At 42.5% G+C, this 24,218-nt stretch overlaps 2 pseudogenes across 2 annotated transcripts in view; both read right to left on the bottom strand.

Annotated features, from left to right (window-relative positions):
* Nucleotides 1–8,459: 8,459 nt before the first annotated feature.
* Nucleotides 8,460–10,313, bottom strand: LOC309800476 (regulatory solute carrier protein family 1 member 1-like; annotated as a pseudogene). The gene has a single exon. The product of its transcript is annotated as a regulatory solute carrier protein family 1 member 1-like (transcript).
* A 78-nt stretch (nucleotides 10,314–10,391) lies between these two features.
* Nucleotides 10,392–24,218, bottom strand: part of LOC309799305 (protein DDI1 homolog 2-like) — a 51,116-nt pseudogene continuing 37,289 nt past the window's right edge. The window contains exons 3-5 of the transcript in view: nucleotides 13,176–13,254; nucleotides 12,002–12,379; nucleotides 10,392–10,795 (exon numbers count right to left, since the gene is read on the bottom strand). The product of the transcript in view is annotated as a protein DDI1 homolog 2-like (transcript). The remainder of the gene's footprint in view (nucleotides 10,796–12,001; nucleotides 12,380–13,175; nucleotides 13,255–24,218) is intronic.

Raw genomic sequence — 24,218 nt, 5'->3', positions numbered from 1 at the left:
AGATTTTTATTTTTTTGGTAGATAAACAAGGTACATTGTGGGGACCCTCGCTCCATATAAATGGAGCAGTCCTATGCGATCATTTAAAAGGCACCACATGACCCTGCCTGGTAAACAAACAAACAAACAAAGCAAAACTCTCCCACCAGACACAGATGGTTTTGCTAAAATTTACAAATGCATTGAACATTTACTGCATTTAGAGCACTATGTTATGGTGAGGACAACAGTGAGTATGGGATGGTACCTGCCTTCTAGAAGCTACATTTTAGTATGTGTATGTGTGTGTACTGGGGGAGAGAGGACAGATACAAATGCAATAACTATGATGAAAGAATACAGGGAATCATAGAGGAAGAAAATTCATATTCCTTGGAGAGTCTAGAAAGGCTTCTTGAAAGAAAAGGGATTGAGCTGAGCTTGAAGGAGGGGGTGGGGTACATATTCCAAGAAAAAGGACTCTCTGAACAAAAGTAGAAATTTAGGGGAGTAGAGAGCATATTTAGGAAAGGGCCAGAAAATCCTGTAAGAGACCAGTGAGCTGTCTGAACTGTGAGGCTGTGGGTACCTCCGTGGCCTGGAAAGCAGAACAGGTTTTAAGAACTTCACAAGCCCTAAGTATGGAAATTTTATTACAATGCTCTCCAGGTGCTATGTGAAATTTTAAAAATACCAAATTACAAAATAAGGCTAAGGAAGCCCAACAAAGTTCTGACTGCCCATTTAGAATAGTTTAATCTTTAAAAAAAAAAAAAACTCGTGTCAAATTCTTAAAATAAAATTCCATTATTGTAATAAATGCATAGCATCAGTCACTTGTAAATAAACAGCAATGTTCTTGAATAGTTAAAAAAAAAAAATTCCAGACTCTCTGATTTGGAGATTCTGGTGTTAGACTAGGAGAAGCTCTGCTGCAGGAAACATGAACTCTGGAGACTCAGGGGATTAGCCCTCCTGCGTTTGGTTGAGGCAGCCCCCTTAGGTAACACTTCCAAATGGTGACTTCAGATTGAAGGCTCCTTGCAAACAGTGGCTCTGCCATCCACTAGTACTCCTTGGAATACTCTATTGACCTTCTGCATTTGGCTGCCCAACCGGGCAGAGAGAGAGATTATGGCGCATTGCTTAGTTAGGGTGCAAATCACATCCACCTCCGTTCCAAGAGCCAGAGCTAGTCTCACAGCCCCACCTATGCTCTCTCTGTAGAGAGACTGGAAAATGTAGAGAAGCACATGTGCATTCATTTCCTATGGCTGCTGTAAAAAATTACCACAAACCTAGTGGCTTAAAACAACACAAATTTATTATCTTACAGTTCCACAGGTTAGAAATCTGATATGGGTCTCACTGGGCTAAGATCAAGTTGTCATCAGGCCTGCGTTCCTTCCAGAGGCTCTAAGGGAGAATCTGTCTCCTTGTCTTTTCTAGCTTCTAAATGCTGCCCACATTCCTTGGCTTGTGGCTGCCTTCTTCCATCTTGAAAGCCAACAATAGTGCATCTCTTATAAATGTTGACACCTAACTTAATGAATATTATTTTAATTGTCAAAGGTTATGTTTTTGTAGTTGTATTATATCTTCATATTTTTACTTTTTTCTTTTTTTTCGCAATTCCAAAGTTAGACTACATGTGGTGCTTGGTTGAATTTTACTTAATGTAATTCTCTAAGTTTACTTAAAATTTCACCAAAATATTACCCCACCTTTCAGCCTTGAAATGAAAAACTTCCTAGTGTATAAGTCCAGGCAGACACACCTAGGAAAAGTGAATCAAAGTTTGTCAAAAGAGGAGTGAACACCCTTCACATTTTTTGGTAAAGCAACAACCAGGTGTCCTTTAGACCCGAGCAGGGTTTTATTTTGTTGTTGAGACACACACAATGAAATTAGAGGCAGCAAACATCCAGGTGGAATAACTTGGTGTAACTGACTAATCCATCACAAAGGACTCAGACTCAAAACATGGATCTGGCAAAATCTCCTGGCTGATTTTCAAGAGGAACTAACTGTTTAACAATCCTCAATGCATAATTTAAGAAGAAAACAAAATATCTGCTTAAGCCAATAAGAAATGTAGACCAAACCCAGGTATTCTTTAATATGTCTCAATTTCAAGGTCAATATTAAGTCTGCAAAAGCAGTAAAGCTCCCCAGAATAGCAGCTTCTCACTACAATGCTCTGCATAGCTGCCCATGGCCAAAAGTAAATAAGAAGAACCTTTAAGTACTGAATGTGCTCTAGTCGGTAAATAAAATAAATTCTGTGTAGGTTTAATGTTTCTTTTTTTCCCCAAAAGCTTTTTTTTATCAATAAACTGATTTAAGGAAATACAGTATTTGTAGCAATTCACTTGTGACACCTCTGTCAGAAATGATTGCAATACACCATGAACAAGAAACTTTTGTCCATGGACTTTGAGGTCCCTTCCACGTGGGATGTTTCATTATCCTATGAGCCCTCAATCAGTGGTGTGCTGGAGCCAGGTTGCACTGGCTCTTAAGAGTCATTGTATATCTTTTTTCTCCAACTCTGTGTTCAGTAATATCTCAGTGTTAATTTTAAATGGCCACAGTGAGAGTACTTATACCACAAAAAGTGGCAGATACTACAAATGAGGGCTTTATTTTTTGTTATGCATTTCTGAGAGACAATTGTTAAGCATTTACCAGCACACAGCTGGCTCACATTAATTCTAAAACTGTCTTCAGGATCTATCTGGGGCAATCATCATTCTAACATACTGCTGGATTCTCTCATTTTAGTGAGACTTCAGGATCAAGAGCTAGGATGTCCTATGGATTTTAGTAGTTGATGGCAACAAAAAACCAATTAGATTTCGTGTTACTTAAGAGGAAGTGCTTTTGCACTATTCACAATAGCCAAGACATGGAAACAGCCTAAATATCCATCGACAGATGAATGGATAAAGAAGATGTGGTACATATATAAAATGGAATACTACTCAGAAATAAAAAGGAATGAAATAATGCCATTTGCAGCAACATGATGCAACTAGAGATTATCATACTAAGTGAAGTAAGTCAGAAAGAGAAAGACAAATATCGTATGATATCACTTATATGTGGAATCTAAAATATGATACAAATGAACCTATCTATGAAACAGAAACAGACTCAGGGACATAGATAACAGACTTGTGGTTGCCAAGGGGGAGGTGGTTGGGGGAGGGACGGAGTGGGAGGTTGGGATTAGCAGATGCAAACTATTATATATAGGACGGATAAACAACAAGATCCTACTGTATAGCACAGGGAACTATATTCAATATCCTGTGATACACCATAATGGAAAAGAATATGAAAAAGAATGTATATATGTATAACTGAATCACTTTGCTGTACAGCAGAAATTAACACAACATTGTAAATCAACTGTACTTCAATTAAAAAATTAGAAATAGGGCTTCCCTGGTGGCGCAGTGGTTGAGAGTCCGCCTGCCGATGCAGGGGACGCGGGTCCCGGTCCGGGAAGATCCCGCATGCCGCGGAGCTGCTGGGTCCGTGAGCCATGGCCGCTGAGCCTGCGCGTCCGGAGCCTGTGCTCTGCAGTGGCAGAGGTCACAACAGTGAGAGGCCAGCGTACCACACACACACACACACACACACACAAAATAGAAATAAAACAATTAAAAATTAAAAAGAGGGCTTCCTTGGTGGCGCAGTGGTTGAGAGTCCGCCTGCCGATGCAGGGTAGACGAGTTCGTGCCCCGGTCTGGGAGGATCCCACGTGCCGCGGAGTGGCTGGGCCCGTGAGCCATGGCCGCTGAGCCTGCGCGTCTGGAGCCTGTGCTCCGCAACGGGAGAGGCCGCAGCGGTGGGAGGCCCGCGTACCGCAAAAAAAAAAAAAAAAAAAAAAAAAAAAATTAAAAAGAGGAAGTGCTTTTATTGGTCATTGCCTGTTTTCTTTGCTAGAATATAAGGACAGGAATCTTCTTTCCTTTTGTTAATTGATGTATCCCAAGAACCTAACAACACATGATAAGTGCTCCATAAATATTTGCTGAGTGAATGAATAAGATTTGTCTGAATCAAGGCCACTGCCTTCCTGGTAGGTGATTCCACCAGGCTTTCTCTGTCATTAGTATTGCAAATTCTCAGTGGGAAGAGAGTTAAACTGCTATCAATAACTCCTTCTGCATTCTCATAGCAATTTAGAAAATACTTATATGGGTGGCAATTCTGTACATTATAATCATCTCTTTTATTATATACATGTGTGACTCTTCCATTATAATAGCAGCTCCAAAAATCCAAGTCAATGTTTCTGTTTTGCTTTAATGTTTATTTCCTTTTTAAAAGTAGTATTTCATTTATTTTTTATTATTTATTCTCATGAATGTGTCACATGGAAAGGATTTGTCTTTGGCTATGTCCCTTAGCCCAGTGCAAGCCCATCTGCAACAGGTGTGATGGCCAAATCTACATTCCAGGTCTCATTTTCCCTCGTGTCCTAGGCCCTGGCAAGAGTTCAGACTCAATACATGTTTATGAAAGGAACAGTGCTGACTTTGCCTTTGAAAACTCTGGAGAGATTTCAGCAAAGCTCAAAGGAAGAAAAGCTGAATTTCTTCCTAAAACTTTGCATGGTCTCTGCTCCCCACACACATATAGTAGCTTATAATCTTGGTCTTTGCACTAGTCACCTGTCAAAGTAAATCTTTCTTAAAGGGGCTTAAGCAGGAGGCCAGCCCAAGACTTGACTTTGACAGAAGCTGCGTGTCTGAGTGAGGCTGACCATGTTCTTGGCCTTGGCTCTACCGTCTTGTGACTCAGAAATAACCTGAAACCCTCTGATGTCACAAGCTTTGAGAAGTTCTGCTAAACTGATTGACAAATCTTTTCCAGGACAGCCTGAGACACCCCGACACCGTTTAACTGGCACATTGACAATGATGATCGAATTAAATAGCTTTCCTTAAGTTTCACTGTCACCAAGGCAGAAGTAATCCTGAAACACGGACCTTGAGAAAAATATGCTTGGAACATACTTTGGCTTCTTAAGAGGGCATTATATTTCTAGTTTGCTAAAAGGCTTCAGGCTGCTGGCGTAAGCACAAGTGCCACTATATTGCAACCACTAAGAAATAAAGCTACAACAAACGAGGCCAGCACATCCTGAACTGATTTTCTGTGGAAACTTCCTAGGGGTCCAAGGTTGCATAAAACTCAACAGGAGAGGACCGCCAACCCCATCTCAACCCTCTTTACCCAATATAGGATTCTGTAATGTTTGAGTTTGCCAGCTGTTGCTTGCAGAATAAATGTACCATTCAGATGCTTCATAGAAAGTAGTTTTCATTGGGGCAGCTCCTTCAGGGATAGTTGGAGGTCAGAGTGTTGCTCCAGAACCCTCTGTCTTGAGCGTTGGGGCCAACTGGCCAAAACACCAGGCAACATTTTTCCAGTCAATCAAGGTCAAAGCTTCAGGTGGAACATAAATTTTTGTGTGCATTATGTATGTATGTATGTTTGTACTATGTATTATGGGATAGAGAATCCTTGTCCCAAAGGGCAAAGGGAAATTATGCTGCCTCCTAGTGGCGGAGAGGGTGGAAAATTGAGAGAAACAGCCATTTAGAATAGGCTGGAGTAATTGGAGAGGATCTCAGACTCTAAATAAACATACAAACTCTACCCCTCCCTGCCTTTGCAAATCTGACTCTATGCAATGCAAGTATCCCTTTCTAAGAATCTATGCAGCCTCACTTGGTAGCCCATTCGAATCCACTGACCAACATATTTTGTACTCCTTCCTATGTGCTTGAACATGTATGTAGAATCATAGAGGAAATATTAGGCAGGACTTCTGCCCTCAGGAAATGTATGTATAATTCAGTAAGAGGGACCAGCTTGTACCTTAGAGCAATTAGAACAAGCAAGTTTTCATCTGTGTGGCTCAGTTTATAGGTCAACAGTCTAATTTTCCTTTGGCCCCTCTGTCTACTTTCAGAGATTTTCATAATCTGGTTTCCCACTCATATTCCCCCTAACCACATTTCTTGCCACTTCTCTCTTATATTTTATGTTCCAGCTACTCTTGGAGCTGTCTTAAGGGTGGCTAGTCCCCTCAGGGAGCCAATCTGTAAGGCTTTCTAACACATCACTAGAAATCTAGCAAGGTGTAGAGGATAGAATTGTCAGAAGGACTCAAGGAGCAGACATTTTGTGAGGTCCTGTGATAAACTGCTAAGGAGAGGGAGTGATATCCCCCAGGGACCTGTGTAAGTAACAGTAGAAGATTTCTATATTTCTGCACAATCTTGTTGAACTGAGTCAGGGGCCAAGGAATAGACTTGCTTGGGACAATTGAGATGAGGAATTGCATGTTGCCATCAAAGAGCCCTCCTAGTTTCCTTTGAAAAAATTTAAAGGAAACCGGTTAAAAGTGAGCTGAAACCTAAATGTCCATTGACAGATGAATGGATAAAGAAGATACGGTACATATTGTACAATGGAATGTTACTCAGCCATTAAAAAGAATGAAATAATGCCACTTGCAGCAACACGGATGGACCTGGAGGTTATCAGGCTAAGTGAAGTAAGTCAGAAAGAGAAAGACAAATATCATATGATATCACTTATATGCAGAATCTAAAAAAAAATGATACAAATGAGCTTATTTACAAAACAGAAACAGACTCACAAACTTAGAGAATGAACTTATGGTTACCAGTGGGGAAGGGTTGAGGGGAGGGATAAATTGGGAGCTTGGGATTGACATGTACACACTGTTATATTTAAAATAGAGGGCTTCCCTGGTGGCGCAGTGGTTGAGAATCTGCCTGCTAATGCAGGGGACACGGGTTCGAGCCCTGGGCTGGGAAGATCCCACATGCCGCGGAGCAACTGGGCCCGTGAGCCACAATTACTGAGCCTGCGCGTCTGGAGCCTGTGCTCTGCAACAAGAGAGGCCGTGATAGTGAGAGGCCCGCGCACCACGATGAAGAGTGGCCCCCGCTTGCCACAACTAGAGAAAGCCCTCGCACAGAAACGAAGACCCAACACAGCCAAAAAAAGTAAAATAAATAAATTAAAAAAAAAAAGATAACCAAAAAGGACCTACTGTAAAAAATAAAAAATAAAAATAAAATAAAAGTGAGCTAAGAGGGTCTGGTTATGGGTTACTGAACTGCCTGTAGTTCTCTGGATTTCCCATGCCATCTCATGCCTCTGTGCTTTTGACAGATTTGCCTGGAACCACCCCATTGATAGTCTATACCAACTTAATCTCAAAACTCAACAAAACCTATTGCCTCCTCCAGAAAATCATCCCTGACTCCATACTGTACTCTGTATTAGATGCCCAAACTTTGTCTTCCATAGCTGTCTATGCACATCTCTTATCACAGCACTGTGTTATAATAAGCTATTGCTGCATCTGACCCCTTCACTAGGCTGCAAGTTTCCTTATAGGTATGTATTGTGTCTCATTTTTCTATATACACCCAGCATCTCTCCTAGCTCCTGGCTATTTCTGGTATTGGTGCCCTTTTATAAGACTAGGAAATAGAGCAATCACTAAGAATGCCTGAGTAGTTGGATTCATAGAAAAACACTTGGGTTAGATTTTGCTCAATAGGTAAGTAGGATTTGAAAGCTCAGGGGATGTCCTTCCTGCCAGTAGGGTGATCCAGAGCATGAGTATGTGAAACAAACAGTAAAGGACACAAGCTCAACTGTGAGAAGCAAACGTTTTTTCCATATATCTAATGAAGATCTAACAAAGTCCATTTCCTTTTTCTCAGTCTTTCCCAGAAGGTCAGAGAAATAAAAATATGGTATAAATGTGCAATTAGAATTGTAAGCAGACAGAACCTTGGTTGCCATTCCAGCTATGAAATCAAGTCTTCTCAGGAGCTGTATGAATTCAGAGGACAAGATCCTTCTTAAGACATCCCCTTCCCCTGATTCCCCATGAAAGTCCCTAAACAGAGAGGTCTTGTTCATGTGGTATCATAGCTCAAAGTTGAAATAGCTAGAGGTTGACCAGAATAGCAGGTCCTTGACCTCTCACCCTTTCCCACCCATAGGCCTCAGCTTACTATTGGTGGTCTGTCTGCTCCTCAAGCCCTGGATTATTTTGCAGACAATGTAGGATTTACTTTATTTTGTTTTTATTTTTACTTTTTATGCTATACACAATATCATCAATTTTATTCCAGATTACATCATCTTAATGATAATAAAAAGCTTTTGTATGCACATACTGCCAATACATTTAAAAAGGCCCAAATTTTAACAACTAGAATAGACAAATCCATCAGTCGAGAGATCAAAAATTACTTTGGCCAAAAACAAAATTAAAAAAAAATCTGGCTCAACATTCTGCTTGCAGGTTTCTACATATACTGTATATGCAGTGGGTGGGTGGGTGGGTGTGCGTGTGTGTGTAGCTTTTTTTAAGGGAATGGAGTAATGTCTAGTCCACTTTTCCATAGTTATGTAGGAACTACAATGTTCTTTGCTAGCAAAACAATAAGTGCAAGGTCTGCATTTCCACCAACTCGATGCAAAGCCCCAAGAGTTTCCTGCAAAGTAAAGCCAGCACAGAGAATCTGGTCAATGTCTGCAGCAGGAAAAGTTAATTGTGTAAGGAAAGAGGGACTTGATGATGGATGGCTGGTAGGTGGTTCAAATTCTAGAAGTGGCCCTGCAGCTTCAGAACATTTTCTCTGGTCTCAGGCCTGTCTGTCACTGGATTCTGTGTGCCCTGACTTGAATCTTGAACCAATGTGATACTGGATGACAAGGACTCGGTTTGCTCAGAAGTCTGATTGAGTGCATCCTCCTCACTTGCTAAAAGTCTGGGTGAAATTTCTACACCCAAGGTGCAGTGTAGTTAATTAGACATTTTAGCTGAGGCTAGAGTGACAGAACTGCTCTCATTTATTGATTCCCTAGATTTGGGGACACCTTCCTTATCAGTTAACAGGCTACCACATGGACCCCTGAAGTTAATATTTTCTACATCTTCTACTCCAGCATCGGTTGAAGTGTCTGTTAATTCTTCTGTCTTCACTGATACAGATATGGCCTGATGAAAGGAGACTTGTGAACACTGTTCACTCTGGGTAGCTGTAAGATGCTCATTTGGGGACCATCTTTCAGAAGGGTCCTTAATACCTGTTTGGCCCTTAGTTACTATCTCTGATTGACAGATAACTTCTTCAGATGTGTTTTCTCAAGCTGGTTTACTGTTAATGACCAAAAGTTCAGGAAGTTCCTTCAAGGCTGCTGTTATAGATGAGCAAGATTCCTCTGTTGACTCTGCAGAGGGCTGACCACTGCCACAGAGACTTAAAGATGAGGGCAATTCCCATATTCTTTATTTGTTCCAGACATTTCAACATCACTTTCTAGAAGCTGTAAATCCTGAGTGGAAATGGAATTACTCAAAATTTCAGGGGAAAGTTTACATTCTGATGTTTCTACTTCCATCAAGGGATTATCTAAGGTGAGATCAGATGCACCGATGTTCTTGACATTGGTATTTTGACTGCCTGCTGAAATAAGCACAGCAACTAAGGACTGTTCTACTCTATCTACTTCCACAAGTGTTTCTGAATTTGAGCAGCCAAAGCATCCTGAAGGTAGAATATTTTTCTCTGTACCTGGAAGGTCCCCATTCTGCTGTAAACTGTCTCCTTTCATTATAGCTTCCAAATCAACACTTCTTTGTTGATTCTGTTGTTTTTCTCCAAGAAGTTCAAGGTCCCCTCTGTTATAAAGATGTTCATGGTCATGTGGAACATTTTGTTTTATAACCTCATGCTGTTCATTCCTCGGTTCTTCATGCTGCTGAGGGCCATTTACCTGACTCAGGTACTGATATTCTGGATGCCAACAATTTTCACTGATAAGCCTCTGTGGTTCTTGCATCCTAGTAGCTGTGACAAATAACCTAGCTTCCTGTCTATGTGGAGATGAGATTTGAGGCCCTGGGTTCTTCTTTCAGCAGATGTCTCTAGATTTCTGCAACAATGACTTCTTCAAGTGAATTCTGCAAAGGCGTAGCTGGATTCTGGTTTGCTGGAGCATTGTCTGTTGAGGAAGCAATCAGAAAGATCCTGTAGAGAAAGATGTTCTTTCTTTTCAGAGGTTATCTGGAATTCAGCTGAAGCCTTCAAAGCCTTCACAGCTTTAGGTTCAATGCTGTCTGGGTCACTGGGCTTGTTGGGGTAGACTGAAGCAGAGACAGAGTGAGCAAGACTTGTAGGATTACCAATCTCAGGACTCTGTCCTGAAGGATGGGCTTGATGGTTAAATCCACCTGACGTTGGTAATGATGACATTCCCAGTGAGGCAGTTTCTTTACCTCTTGTCTCTGTTCTGGGGCCCACTCTAGCTTCAGTACACACACACGACATGCGTCATGACTTCTGATGCTCTGCATCCTCTACAGATTTCTGAAGGGCTTCTGCTAGTTCTTGGTCTGCAACCTCCTTTGGCCATATTTCCACTTGCCTGGCCACATATGCCAACTGGGCACACTCTGGTAACTCCCCCTCCAGAAGAAAGGTGGTCTGTGAGCCTGTGGTGCTGATCACGAGTACATTTTTCTTGAGGTCAGTGGAACACTGATGCCATTTCAGCATGTCCAGAGCCAGAACCATGTCCATGGGTTCTTCCTCAAGTATAGAGAAGGAACACGCCAGGAAATCGCCTTCAATTTTTACCTGAACTAGATGTACCCTTCCAGTAATCTTCTGGGTGTCCACCAACAGTCCACCAGCCTCATTATTTTGGGTTGGCCAAAAGGTTCGTTCGGTTTTTTCTGTAAGATGGCTCTGGTAGTACTTAGTTGTCTTTAATGTCATTCTAAACAATTTTGTTAGATTGTATGTGACAGCTGTTATATCAGCACGCATTTTTAAAAAGACTTATCAAAATTGGTGAATTTTTGTGTACCCAGTTCAATATTGAAGATTAATTTTTGGCATATTATGCTTGATTACTTCAAGAAGGGCAAAAACGCAACTGAAACGCAAAAAAAAAAATGATTTGTGCTGTGTATGGAGAAGGTGCTGTGACTGATAAATATGTCAAAAGTGGTTTATGAAGTTTTGTGCTGGAAATTTCTCGCTGGAGTATGCTCCACAGTTGGGTAGACCAGTTGAAGTTGATAGCGATCAAATCAAGACATTAATTGAGAACAGTCAACATTATACCATGCAGGAGATAGCCGACATACTCAAAATATCCAAATCAAGCATTGAAAATCATTGCACCAACTTGGTTATGTTAATCACTTTGATGTTTGGGTTCCACATAAGTTAAGTGAAAAAAATCTTCTTGACTGTATTTCCGCATGCAATTCTCTATTGAAACGTAATGAAAATGTTCTGTTTTTAAAACAAATTGTGACAGGCGATGAAAAGTGGATACTGTACAATAAGGTGGAACAGAAGAAATCGTGGAGCAAGTGAAATGAACCACCACCAACCACATCAAAGGCCGGTCATCTTCCAAAGAAGGTGATGTTGTGCATATGGTGGGACTGGAAGGGAGTCATCTATTATGAGCTCCTTCTGGAAAACTAAACAATTAATTCCGAAAAGTACTGCTCTCAATTAGACCAACTGAAAGCAGCACTCGACGAAAAGCATCCAGAATTAGTCAACAGAAATGCATAATCTTCCATCAGGATAACGCAAGACCACATGTTTCTTTGATGACCAGACAAAAACTGTTACAGCCTGGCTGGGAAGTTCCGATTCATCCGCCATATTCACCAGACATTGCACCTTCAGATTTCCATTTATTTAGGTCTTTACAAAATTCTCTTAATGGAAAAAAATTCAATGCTCTGGAAGACTGTAAAAGGCACCTGGAACAATTCTTTGCTCAAAAAGATAAAAAGTTTTGGGAAGATGGAATTATGAAGTTGCCTGAAAAATGGCAAAAGGTAGTGGAACAAAAGGGTGTACATTGTTCAATAAAGTCCTTGGTGAAAATGAAAAAATGTGTCTTTTAGTTTTACTTAAAAACCGAAGGCACTTTTTGTCCAACCCAATATTACACCTTTCTGCACAAGCTTGGCTCATAATGGTCATCTGGGCACCTGAGTCATCGAAGGCTTTCAAAGGATGTCCATTCACTTTGCAGTTAATATAAAGCATCACTACTCAGCAAAAACTTTCCAGACCCTCTTCCATAGCTATTGTCATGTTTTCCTCAATGTTCTGTTGCCTTATATCTTCTTCTATCTTTGCCTGAGCTTCAAGATCAAAAGGATCCACAGAAAAGAGATGAATCCTTTCTTGCTCTCTCCAGGCTCGGTCCTGTTGCTGCTCCACCAGGATCCTAGAAGATTTCTCAAGATCTCTGAGCAGAGCATCTGCCAGGGTGGATTGCGTTCCTCCAGCAAGGACAGCTCATGGGGGAGTTGGCCAGCAATAGGTATCAGAACAAGGCTGGATTGTCCAAGCCCTGATGAAGCTATTTTTCCAGGAGATTAGTGGGACTGCTGGGCTCCTGGTGGCTGGCACTTCCCAGAGTTGGTTTTCTTGTTTGTTTGTCTCTTGTTTCTTTTTTTCTTATGAATGTTGATTTTTATTAGGAGGTGGGTTTTTTATACACATGAGTAAAATAGACTATAAAAAGAAGTACCTCAAAATAAAATGGCTCTTAGCATATCTCCCCTCTCCTTTCACACTTCTCACTTTGGGAAGTACAGCTGACTGAAAATATCCAATTATATTCCTTTGAAGAAAACCTTTTTTTTTTTTTTTTGCGGTATGCGGGCCTCTCACTGTTGTGGCTTCTGCCGTTGCGGAGCACAGGCTCCGGACGCGCAGGCTCAGCGGCCATGGCTCACAGGCCCAGCCGCTCTGCGGCATGTGGGATCTTCCCAGCGTCCATGGCTCACAGGCCCAGCCGCTCTGCGGCATGTGGGATCTTCCCAGACCGGGGCACGAACCCATGTCCCCTGCATCGGCAGGCGGACTCTCAACCACTGCGCCACCAGGGAAGCCCTGAAGAAAGGCTTCTGATAAACTACACAAGTCTATTCATTCGGGGTAAGTTTGGAAACTGCACGGAAAGTCAAAGGGTCTGCATTCTCCTTCTTTCGTTAAAATCCCAACGTGGCCATCTTTTAAGACTTAAGCAGCCAGTAATCCCTGGTGGTCTATGGGGGGCCTCTCAGTGGAGACGATCTGGCCCTCGGCAGCTGGGATGCCGGACTCGAGCTCGCACAGCGCGGAAGTTGTGCAGCTCCAAGTCGGCGTCGACCTGAAGGGAAAAGGTCACCTGAGGGAAAAGGTCACCTCGAGGAGGTCCCTCCGCACACAGTGCACGGTGAGCGGCACGGCCCGGACCCGACCCAGCTCGGCTCAGCGTGGCCTCGGCGCAGGGCGGCAGGGCGGCGGGGGGGCGCTGACTGGTGCTGCAGGCGGAGGGCGCGGGCCGCTGGCTCGCCCGCTCGCCCCTATCCTCCCTCGAACACGCTCAGGTACGCCCTCCGTCCCGCCCTCAGCGGCAAGCGCGGTAGCCACCACCCGCCTGCGACGGCCTCTCAGGGTTTACTTGAAAGAGTGCTGCTCGGGGCTGTTATCTATCTGGTTAAGAAAGAGTGCTGCTCGGGGCTGTTATCTATCTGGTTAAGTAGATGAAGCGTGGAAAGACTCTATGCTAACATATATATGGAGTCTAAAAAAAAAATGGTTCTGTTGAACCTAGGGGCAGGACAGGAATAAAGATGCAGACGCAGAGAATGGACGTGAGGACATGGGGAGGGGGAAGGGTAAGCTGGGACGAAGTGAGAGTGGCATGGACATATATACACTACCAAATGTAAAATAGACAGCTAGTGGGAAGCAGCTGCATATAGCACAGGGAGATCAGCTCGGTGCTTTGTGACCACCTTGAGGGGTGGGATAAGGAGGGTGGGAGGGAGGGAGACGAAAGAGGGAAGAGATATGGGGATATATGTATATGTATAGCGGATTCACTTTGTTATACAGCAGAAACTAGCACACCACTGTAAAGCAATTATACTCCAATTAAGATGTTAAAAAAAATAAGTATTGATTAATACTTCCTTTTCTGCTTGTGACATTGTTATTCTGAAACAGAAAGAGAAACTAGAGTTTTCTGTTTCTGGAGACTGTAGAAGAGAGGGGAAGAAAAGGAGGGACGCACCCCTTCTTATGAGAAAGAGTGAAACGATAAATTTGACATTGCCATGAGACACTTTTCTGGAAAAACAACTTTTAGACCATGTTCTAAGACAGGAAGCATTATATCCATACTCTTAAACTGCTTCACCTGCCTTTTCAGTGCCGAGCAGGTGAAGATGTGTTTAGAGAGCTGACCCTAAGCTCTACACAAATCTTAATAATCAAAAATGGATTAAATGGATCATAGGCCTAGATGTAAAAGCTAATACTATAAGACTTCTAGAAGAAAACATAGGTGAAAATTTTTGTGACCTTAGGTAAGGCCAAAACTTCTTAGATTTAACACACAAAAAATAAACCATAAAAGGGGAATTCTCTGGCGGTCCAGTGGTTAGGGCTCCACACTCTCACTGCTGAGGGCGAGAGCCTAGGGTTCGATCCCTAGTCAGGGAACTAAGACCCCACAAGCTGCGTGGCCAAAAACATAAATAAGTAAAACTTTAAAAAATATATTTAAAAAAACTCAACTGTTTAAAATAAATAAATCATAAAAGGAAAAATTGATGAATTGGATTTCATCAAAATTAAACATTTTAATTTCATAAAAATTAATCATTTGCTCTTGGACAAAAATGTCAATTGCATTGATCAATTCATTTTAAATAGTTATTAGGTGTCTATTATGTGCCAACACCCTTCTAGGTGCTGAATTATGGCAATGAGTTGGATTCCCTTTATTATACTGGACTGTCACAGGAAAATGAACATTTTAAAAATGTTTTCAACAAAGGAAAAACACAAAGCAGAGAAAGTTTATTAACACAAACATCCCTGCCATATGTTTTAAGTTTTTTGCTTAAGTACATGGACAGGATGCAGTACCAGGAAATAATGGGAAAATACTGAGAAATAAGTATGTGTATTATCATTTGGTATTTTTTGAATCTTGTATCATTTGAGCAAGAATCCTGGGGATGTGGATGCAGGATAAAGAACATTAGAGCTTTGGAGGATGGTCTGAGGCCACATTTCACTCCATATTATTTATTGTACTGTGGGAGTTGAGCATCAAGCAACCACAGATTAGATGATTAGTTCCTTCCATGAGCTGTGGGATTGCAGACTGTGATGAAAATGCCTATCTTGTAGAGTTGTAAGGATTAATGAGGTAATAAATGTGCAGTGCATAGCTATAACTCAATAAATGGAAACTCACTGGATGATGATGATGATGGTAATAAAATCCAATCAGGTTCCAAAAGCTGACCAGAACTGAGAAGCTCACCTGTTATTTTTGAGAAATGTGCCTCTTCCACTAGGGTCTACAGGAAGAATGGGGCACTTCCTTTCCTCTCCCCATCCTGTGCCCATGACAGGTATCACTAACCAACCCACCACAGCACTGTTCAGTTAGCCTGGATCAGACTTCAAAGTCCTCTCCAGGCAGACAAATCTGATCTGTTTACAGTTAGCACTGGAGATAAATGTATCTACCATTCCTGATTTAGGGTTTAGTAGACAACTGAAGAAAGACTATAAATTTATTTTTCCTACAAAGTTAAAGGCCCAAGTTAGGCCTAAGGAGGGATGACTAGAGGTTCTAGAAGGTGTTTGGTCACAATGTAGTACAAGTTTATTTCCTAAATAATCAGTCACTGGTTGATTTGTTTTTTAATTTAGTTAAACTATGTTTTTCTGTTTGTTCTAAATTTGGAAATAAACGATTAATCATTTACCCCACTCTTGGGATTTCTTGAAAGTAGGTCTTTGACTTTTCAGAGCCTAGAGCCACATACCTGCTCTCCCATTTTATAATTAGAGAGGTTGTTCTTTAGGTTAGGAGGCCCTTGGGCTCTATCTGACAGGAAATAGCTCTGTGAGGCAGAAAGAAAGCCTGTCAAGTCGATGTTCTGGTGATCTGACTCAGCTAAGGCAACGATGCTCAAAAGAGCAGAACCTCCTTTACGGCATGGTTCTCAGCCTTGGCTACTACACAGAATCAACTGAGCAGTTTTTAAAAACCCTTATGACCAGGCATTGGCCCTGACCAACTGTATCAGAGGCTCTGCAGATGCTGCCCTAGTGTTAGTATCTGAGTTAAAGCCAAGGTTGAGGACTATTTTCCTAAGGTGTTTGGAAATTTACAAGGAGTCTCTGGTGGCCCAATAATTGGGGCAGAGATATTACTGGCATTTTTCTTGGCAGAGATATGGGTTAGATGTCATAATGTCTTATAATGCCTAGAACAATTCCCTCCCAATAAAAACATTGCCCCGGGCCTCCCTGGTGGCGCAAGTGGTTGAGAGTCCGCCTGCCGATGCAGGGGATACGGGTTCGTGCCCCGGTCTGGGAGGATCCCATATGCCGCGGAGCGGCTGGGCCCGTGAGCCATGGCCGCTGGGCCTGCGCGTCCGGAGCCTGTGCTCCGCAACGGGGGAGGCCACAACAGTGAGAGGCCCGCATACCGCAAAAAAAAAGAAAAAAAAAAAAAAAAAAAACATTGCCCCACCCTTTGAATGTCCTACCAGATATTGATACAGTTGAAAAATTTATATGATCTGGAACTTAACTCCACCTTACATATAAACACAAAGTTTTATTTGCATGTTTTTAATTAATACAAACTGAATTTTCCCAGAATATAATCAACATATAAATCAAGGTAAAATTGTACTTTATTTATTTAGAAATTTACTAGGAGTTGCTTATCTTGCCAGATAATCATATGACCAATATCAGTACTACTTGTGGTATTTGAATTGTCAGCATTTGTAGCTGTGGTTTCCATGGTGATTCTATACATAGGTGCCACCATCTGATGATTTCATCATGCTTGAATGTTTAGATATTGTAATGTATACTACTTTATTATAATATACACTCATTTAATGTCTCTTTATGACTAAATATTGATTTTCAAATATAGTGTGTTAGGTGGGTTATATAATCTGAATTTCATTTCAGGATAGTAAATGTGGTGTTATAAAAGATTTCTTATAAAAAGGGGCCCTAGGGTTGAGATAGGGTTCAGAACTTCTGATCTAGGGATTCCCTTTGTGATCTATAATAAGGCACTTTCAGTTTGCCTCTCTGTGTATTGAGCATGGAAGTCCCAGCAAGCCCAGGACAGGGGTGTGTGTAACCTTGAGCAAGTTACTTAATGTCTCTAAGCTTCTGTTTCCTCATTCATGAAGATGGCATAATAATAGTACTTATCTCATAGAGCTTTCAGGAGAATTAAATGAGATCAATCAGGGAAAGCAAAGTTTCTGGCATGTAGGAAGCACTGTGTTGACGATGACAATGATGGTGATGATGATAAATTAAGTAGTACAATTCAGAAAGAGACCAAAGACTCTTTAATCCCTTTCTCAGCCAAGCACATCACTTTGCTTCTTTTCTCAAGATTGAACACTGCCTAGAGCAGATATCCAGAACACTCAGTCTTGCATGGAAACACCTTGCGTGGTCTCTGCTTCTTCATTCTTGTAGTTGTTTTGAGTAGTAGCCATGGCTGGAAACTCAGGATCTTTTTTTTTAATGCCTAAGGAACAGTTAGAGGTTTTATCATGGTGTCAGTGTTCTGGGATCTCAGAGACTTTGCACCTGGAGATATGCTACTTTGACTGTACACTTTTAGGGTCTTTCAAAGTGGAGCCAGGCAGCACCTTTTTCTGTTTGTTTGTTGTTTGTTTTTTCCACTGTCTTTTCATCTTACTATTACCCTTTTATCTCATCCTTGCCTCCATGTAAACTTGTGAGATCTATGCCTCGTCTTTGGGAAAATCTAAACTAGATGTTCTGTGCTCTCATGAACAGAAGGACTAAAACTCTTCTTTCAGGGCTCATCCATAAATCTTAAAAGCCAGAACCATAACATTCCCTTCCCATTACCACCCAACCCTGACTTTACTCACCTGGAGTACTATATTTGGTAGTGAGGAGACTCTATTTCCCTCATTCAGGAAGGACACTGTCTTCTGTTGCTGTCAGAGTCCATCCAGTCTATGCCATATAAACTGTCAAGTTTTGTAACCATAACAAACCAGGGTCTCTGTCCAGGAGCAATCCTCTATGTTATCCGGTTTTTCACTGTGAGGACCTTAAGTACCACAGTAGGAAGTGGTGGGGAGGGGTCCATAGCCAGCTGTGGATTTCCATCTGAGGAAGCACTGAAAAGGTAACATATTCACCCCATATTTTGAATAGGATGATACACAAACCATTCCAGATAGAGGAGAATCCATCTAAAATGTTAAGGACCCTCTAAAATGGAGCTTCCACAATGAGTATCTAATACCATCTAGTAATACAATTTCTTCTTACTTAAGGAGAGTTAGTATTTATTGAGTACTTATTAACAGCTGGGAATAGTATTCAGGCTTTTACAGTCATTGTCTTAACTAATTCTTGCAAAAGCACTTTGAGTTAGGAACCAAGACAATTCATTTTACAGATGAGAAAACTGGAATTCAGAGAGGTTAAGTTACTTGGCTGAGTAAGTGGCAGAATCTAGACAACCCTAGTATGTCTAGCTCCAAGGTTCAGGAGATCAGTTGCCATGCTTTAGGCTACATTGCTTTACCTAACATGCTGTACATGTTATAGTTTATACATGCTCCCTTGTATTTGCTCCTGGCATATCCACTAGTCTTACTTAAAATCCTGGGTTTGGACTTCCCTGGTGGCTCAGTGGTTAAGAATCTGCCTGCCAATGCAGGAGACATGGGTTTGATCCCTGGTCCAGGAAGATCCCACATGCCATGGAGCAACTAAGCCCATGTACCACAACTACCGATCCTGCGCCCTAGAGCCCATGTGCCGCAACTACTGAGCCCATGTTCCACAACTACTGAGCCCACGCGCTGCATCTACTGAAGCCCGTGCGGCTCTAGGGCCCATGCTCCGCAATAAGAGAAGCCACCACAATGAGAAGCCTGCGCACCACAACGAAGAGCAGCCCCCGCTCACTGCAACTAGAGAAAGCCTGCACGGAGCAGCCAAACAGCCGAAAAAACAATGCAGCCAAAAAAAAAAAAAAAATCCTGGGTTTGACCAGAGCCCCCAGCTAACTAGACCAGCACTGCCCCATGCAAATAAAATGTGAGTCACAAATATGAGCCACATTTATAATTTTAATTTTTCCAATAGCCACATTTTAAAAGGTAAAAATAAATAGATGAAATTAATGTTAATATATTTTATGTAACCCAATACATCCAATTTACGATTTCAACATGTAATCGATATAAAAAAATTTATGAAATAATTTACACTTTTTTTTTACTATACCTTTGCAATATGGTGTGTATTTACGCTTTCAGCATGTCTCAATTCAGACTACCCCCAATTCAATTGCTCAGTGGCCACATGTAGCTAGAAGCTACTGAACTGGATGTCACCAGTCTAGACTCATAGATCCCAATCCTCTTAATAATCTTAGGGGCTCTTCTGGAGAATAGAAAGGAAAGAATTGGCAAGATGAAGAGCATGTTTCTAGTTAGTGCTTGATTTAGTACAAGAAAAAAATAAAAGTAATAAACTCTACACTTTCCATCTATAACTAGCGGTTGGCTTAGTTGCCTGAGAGCAGATGAGAAGCTGAGTGATGGTTTACATGACATGATCTTAGAGGGCTGCTGGACACAAGAAGATCAGGAAGCTCCAGACCCTGTCCAAAGGGTTGGCCCATGAAGCCAGCTCACTGAGGGCGTCCACTAGTGTTACTACCACCTCTCAGTGCTTCTCACATTCACTCTCACACCTGCCCCTGCCTGAGAAGCAAGGTGCATGAGCCAGCCCTCAGGAGCATGGCACAGGCTCTATTCTCACACTGATTCTGACATCTGGAAAGCAGACGGAAACCTCAAACCTCCCCTGCCCCCAACCCCATGGAGAATCCTCTACCCTGGCAGTTCACAAACTTTTGCACATATCAGTGTCACCTGGAGGGCTTGTGAAAACTCAGATTACTGGGTTTTAGCTCAAGAGTTTCTGATTCAGCAGGTCTGGTCTAGGGCCTGTGAATGTGCATTTCCAACAAGTTCCCAGGTGAGGCTGCTGCTACAGGTCAGGGGACCACACGTGGGGAACCAGCGCTCAATCCTGAAGAATCAAGGGACTTCCCTGGTGGCGCAGTGGTTAAGAATCCGCCTGCCAATGCAGCAGGACACGGGTTCGATCCCTGGTCTGGGAAGATCCCACATGCTGCGGAGCAACTAAGCTCGTGAGCCACAGCTACTGAGCCTGAGCTCTAGAGCCCACGTGCCACAAGTACTGAGCCCACTTGCTGCAACTACTGAAGCCTGCGCGCCTAGAGCCCGTGCTGTGCAACAAGAGAAGCCACCACAATGAGAAGCCTGTGCACTGCAATGAAGAGTAGTCCCTGCTCACCGCAACTAGAGAAAGCCCGCGCACAGCAACCAAGACCCAACACAGCCAAAAATAAATTAAATTTTTAAAAAATCCTAAAAATCAATATATAATTCAAGAGCAAGAACAAATCTAAAAGGTATAGGTACCATTTTCACCCTTAATGAGACAAATATGATTTTTACATAATTGATGTGTTTGGCTATTTCTCCCACCCCCCATTATTTCCTCTAGTCCAGGAAGGGATAAAGCGATCATGATGAGGAGAGAAAACACTGAAGGGAAGAAATTAAGGAGGCAGGAAGTTTGGAGGGAAATAAGGAGGAGGTCTGGGATAGATCACTGGGAGTTCAAGGTGGTAAAGAATCACATGAAACCTGTACTCAGGAGGAAAAAAGGCAGCAAAGCTGCCCCCAATTCCCCTCAGCTAGGACAGATGCACAGACTAGAGGCAAGTTTGCCGGGTCACAAAGCCATCTCAACAGAGATGATTTTCCTCTTTTCTTTTTAGGGGGGACACTGTCTGAAGTCTGTGTGACAGGAGGCAGTAGCTAACACATCAGGAGTCTGGGACACCCGTTGGTGCAGGTTTCTTCTAACCTTTTAGGGCACCTGGATTTTAAAAGAAGGGACAGTGAGACTTGCTGAGTTGCAAGCAGCTGGGAATTTGGAATGCATCTCTGGAGATACATACTGAGCCTGGCTCAGAACTTCCAAGAAAACTCAGTGGGAGGGGAGGAAAAACAGTGCAATGACATGACGCCTGGTAGGGCCCGCCTTGGCCTTGCTGAATTGCCCAGAAATTGCATTCCAACTGCACTGCAGTGACCCAATGTTCCAGTAAACAAGGAGGGGATGGAATGGACAGACCTCAGATCAGGCTATGCTGGGGCTTTTAAAATAGAACACAGGGGGCCAGCTGGGTGTGGCCGGAGTGGGGGGGTTGCCTTTGTGCACTTCCTGGATCAGGGCGGTACACCCACACCACCCACCAGACACACACATACACATCCTCACTTCCAGTGGAACTTGGACAAATACCAAATCCTCAGACGGTCGAGTCTGCAATGGTCAGAAACTGGTGAGCTCCTTTAGGACACTTCCCAGGAACGCTAGAACAAGAGAGTGTTCAAAGGGACCACTGAGTCAGGCCAAGCCAAGCTGCTGACTAATGCTCTCCACTCCCTAAGCAATACTTCTGCCTTCCAGAAAGACAAACAGAGCTGCCACAGACAAGCACAGTCATTCAATCCATTTCCCCATTTGATTTCATAGTATGAAACAACTGACGATCCTATGATTTCTTGGGCTTTTTCTCCCCTCTCTGCCTCATCCCACACTCTATTTTCTCCACTTCATTTCACCAGCGAGCAAATGGGCTTAAGTAAAAAATCAGAGGTACTTAGTAAAAATATGAGGAAGAGTGCTTGGGCTTAGAGAGCAAGGCTCTGGAAGTTCCTTCTCTAAGTGTCCACCTGCCTGGGGCTTTGTAGCCCAAATAGCACGTATAGTTTCCCCCTCCCATCACATAAATGTGTGAGTGATATTCTAGATTCCACATGACTACTAGGTGACCAAAGAATTTATCGTTCACACTGGGACATCTCTGAGAATTAAAGGGGTCACTATTGAAAATTCTGGGACAAAGCCCTTACCTGCATGACTGGTGGGTCCATTTCTTATCCTACATGGTCACCATTCTGCCCCACTTCACAGGTGACTTTCTTTTTTACTATGACTGATTTGTCCTTTCCCTTTTCTGGTTTTGACCTATTATTCCTTTATTCTCTTGGATAATAGTGATCTTCAGGCAATAATTAGATCTCTAGTTTGAAGTGGGGAAAGGGCAGGTTTTAAAAATTCCCCATGTAAAAAGCTGTATGACTCCTCCACTGAAGCTCTGAGTGGTGTCTTCCAGCAGTCTCAAGAAGCTGGTTTTTTATTCCAGAAACTTACTTCATTCTGAATTTTAGTGCCCAGTAAGTATTGTCAGCTTTTATTCACCAAATGGTCACACCCCAATTTTTGGACAAGCAAAACAGCAGGAAAAATGGTGATGACTGCTTGAGTACTCATGGCAGGAAAAAAGCCTTTCTCATACTGTTTCCTTCAGAGTAAGGATAACAGGCACTGCCTCCTTTCTGTTTCTCCAGTGTGCTTAAAGTACTGTGGGGATTATTTCTAATGTTTATAGCCACACTGTGAAGTTCTAGTCATCCTCATTTTATTGACTGGGGCTGTACATTGAAGCCAGAAAAGGGAAGTAGCCAAGTAGTATCCAAATCCAGGTTTACCTGGTCCCAAAGTCCATGCCTGTGCTCCACCAGGCCATCCATGCACCGGCCTTTGTAAATCTGAATTGACCTCCTTCCCCAGGGGCTGTGGGACCTTTATACCCACAGATGGCAGCCTTCATACCACGCCCAGGCCCTCCCTCATAATTGGCCAGTCCTTCTCAGTCAGTGACCAGCTTAGAATAACCCTTGATGGACCCTTGCTTATTCTTCAGAGACCCATTTTTCTTTCTTTTCCGTTATAGCTGTAATGATTTCATACTCCCGGAAGCCCTACTTATTGCACACTGAGACTCAGGCAGCCCCAAAAAAGTACTGGCCATGGTAAGGCTTGGGCTGGGGGTCTGACATTTTTGGCTGAAGTTTAGAGAGTTCAGAAAATCTTGGACCCAGTAATAAGATAAGATTAAAAACAACAACAGTGAGATGAAAGTTTTAGTGACTTTGGTCTAAGTGTCCTCTGGGAGCAAGACTCAGCACCAAGCAAAGCTCTCCCAGGCCAAGTGCCTGCCAGGGCAACATTCTGTGCATGGAAGCAAGGAACACATCTGCCTAGAGCTGGGAGCAAGGTGGCAGAGACTAGGACAGGGATTTAATTACCTGGATATCTGAACACCCTTCCTCATCCCAGCTGAGTTACGTCTGATCATTCTGCCAGGTGTACACATTTCTGTATCACTAAATGACCATTTCTCACAATGCCTGCCCTCCTTATGTCCCCTGCCTCTCCCAAAACATAGCATAGTGGGCCCATGAGCATGGGCTTGGAAATCAGATACCCCTGGGTTTGCTTCTATTGGCCGTGTGATTTTGGGCATGTTTCTAACTTCTGTCATCCTCATCTATAAAATAGGGATGATATGTAGAATATACTAGAAGGATTAAAATAAGTAAAGTTATAATTATGGTAGGCACTCAATAAATGGTTAGTGTTGATATTACTGCTGTGGCTGTGGCTTAAGTTTGGTATAAGTTCTTCCTCCAGAATCAGCTAGCCCGAGTGCAGTAGGAATGCAGAGCATGTAAGAGTTAAAAGGACCCTAGCATCCATTTAGTTCAACTTCTTCATTTGGGAAGGAACCTGATGTTCAGAGGAGGTTAATTGGCTTGTCCAAGGTTATTTGCCTGAATAGTTCCAACCTTCAAATAAGGAAGTTAATTAGCTGAAGCAGTAGAAAAAGCTTTGGCTTTGGAGTCAGACATATGTGAATTTGTTTTCTACTTGCCAGCTTGGAGGTCTTAGACTGGTAACTCGACCTGATTGTGCCTCATTTCCTTATCTTTGGCATTGAGATAGTAGAGCCAGTCTCCCAGAATTGTGTAGAGGACTTAACGGGCTAGTATAGATCAGGTACCCAGTGGGCACGAATTGCTTGGTTCCCCTCACATCACTAGAACATCCCAGGGCAGG

This window comes from Mesoplodon mirus, assembly GCF_964341445.2.
Source record: "Mesoplodon mirus genome assembly, chromosome: 3".
Classification (NCBI taxonomy): Eukaryota; Metazoa; Chordata; class Mammalia; order Artiodactyla; family Ziphiidae; genus Mesoplodon; species Mesoplodon mirus.
The sequence above is the reverse complement of the archived record's forward strand: the minus strand, read 5'-3'. Positions and strand labels throughout refer to the sequence as shown.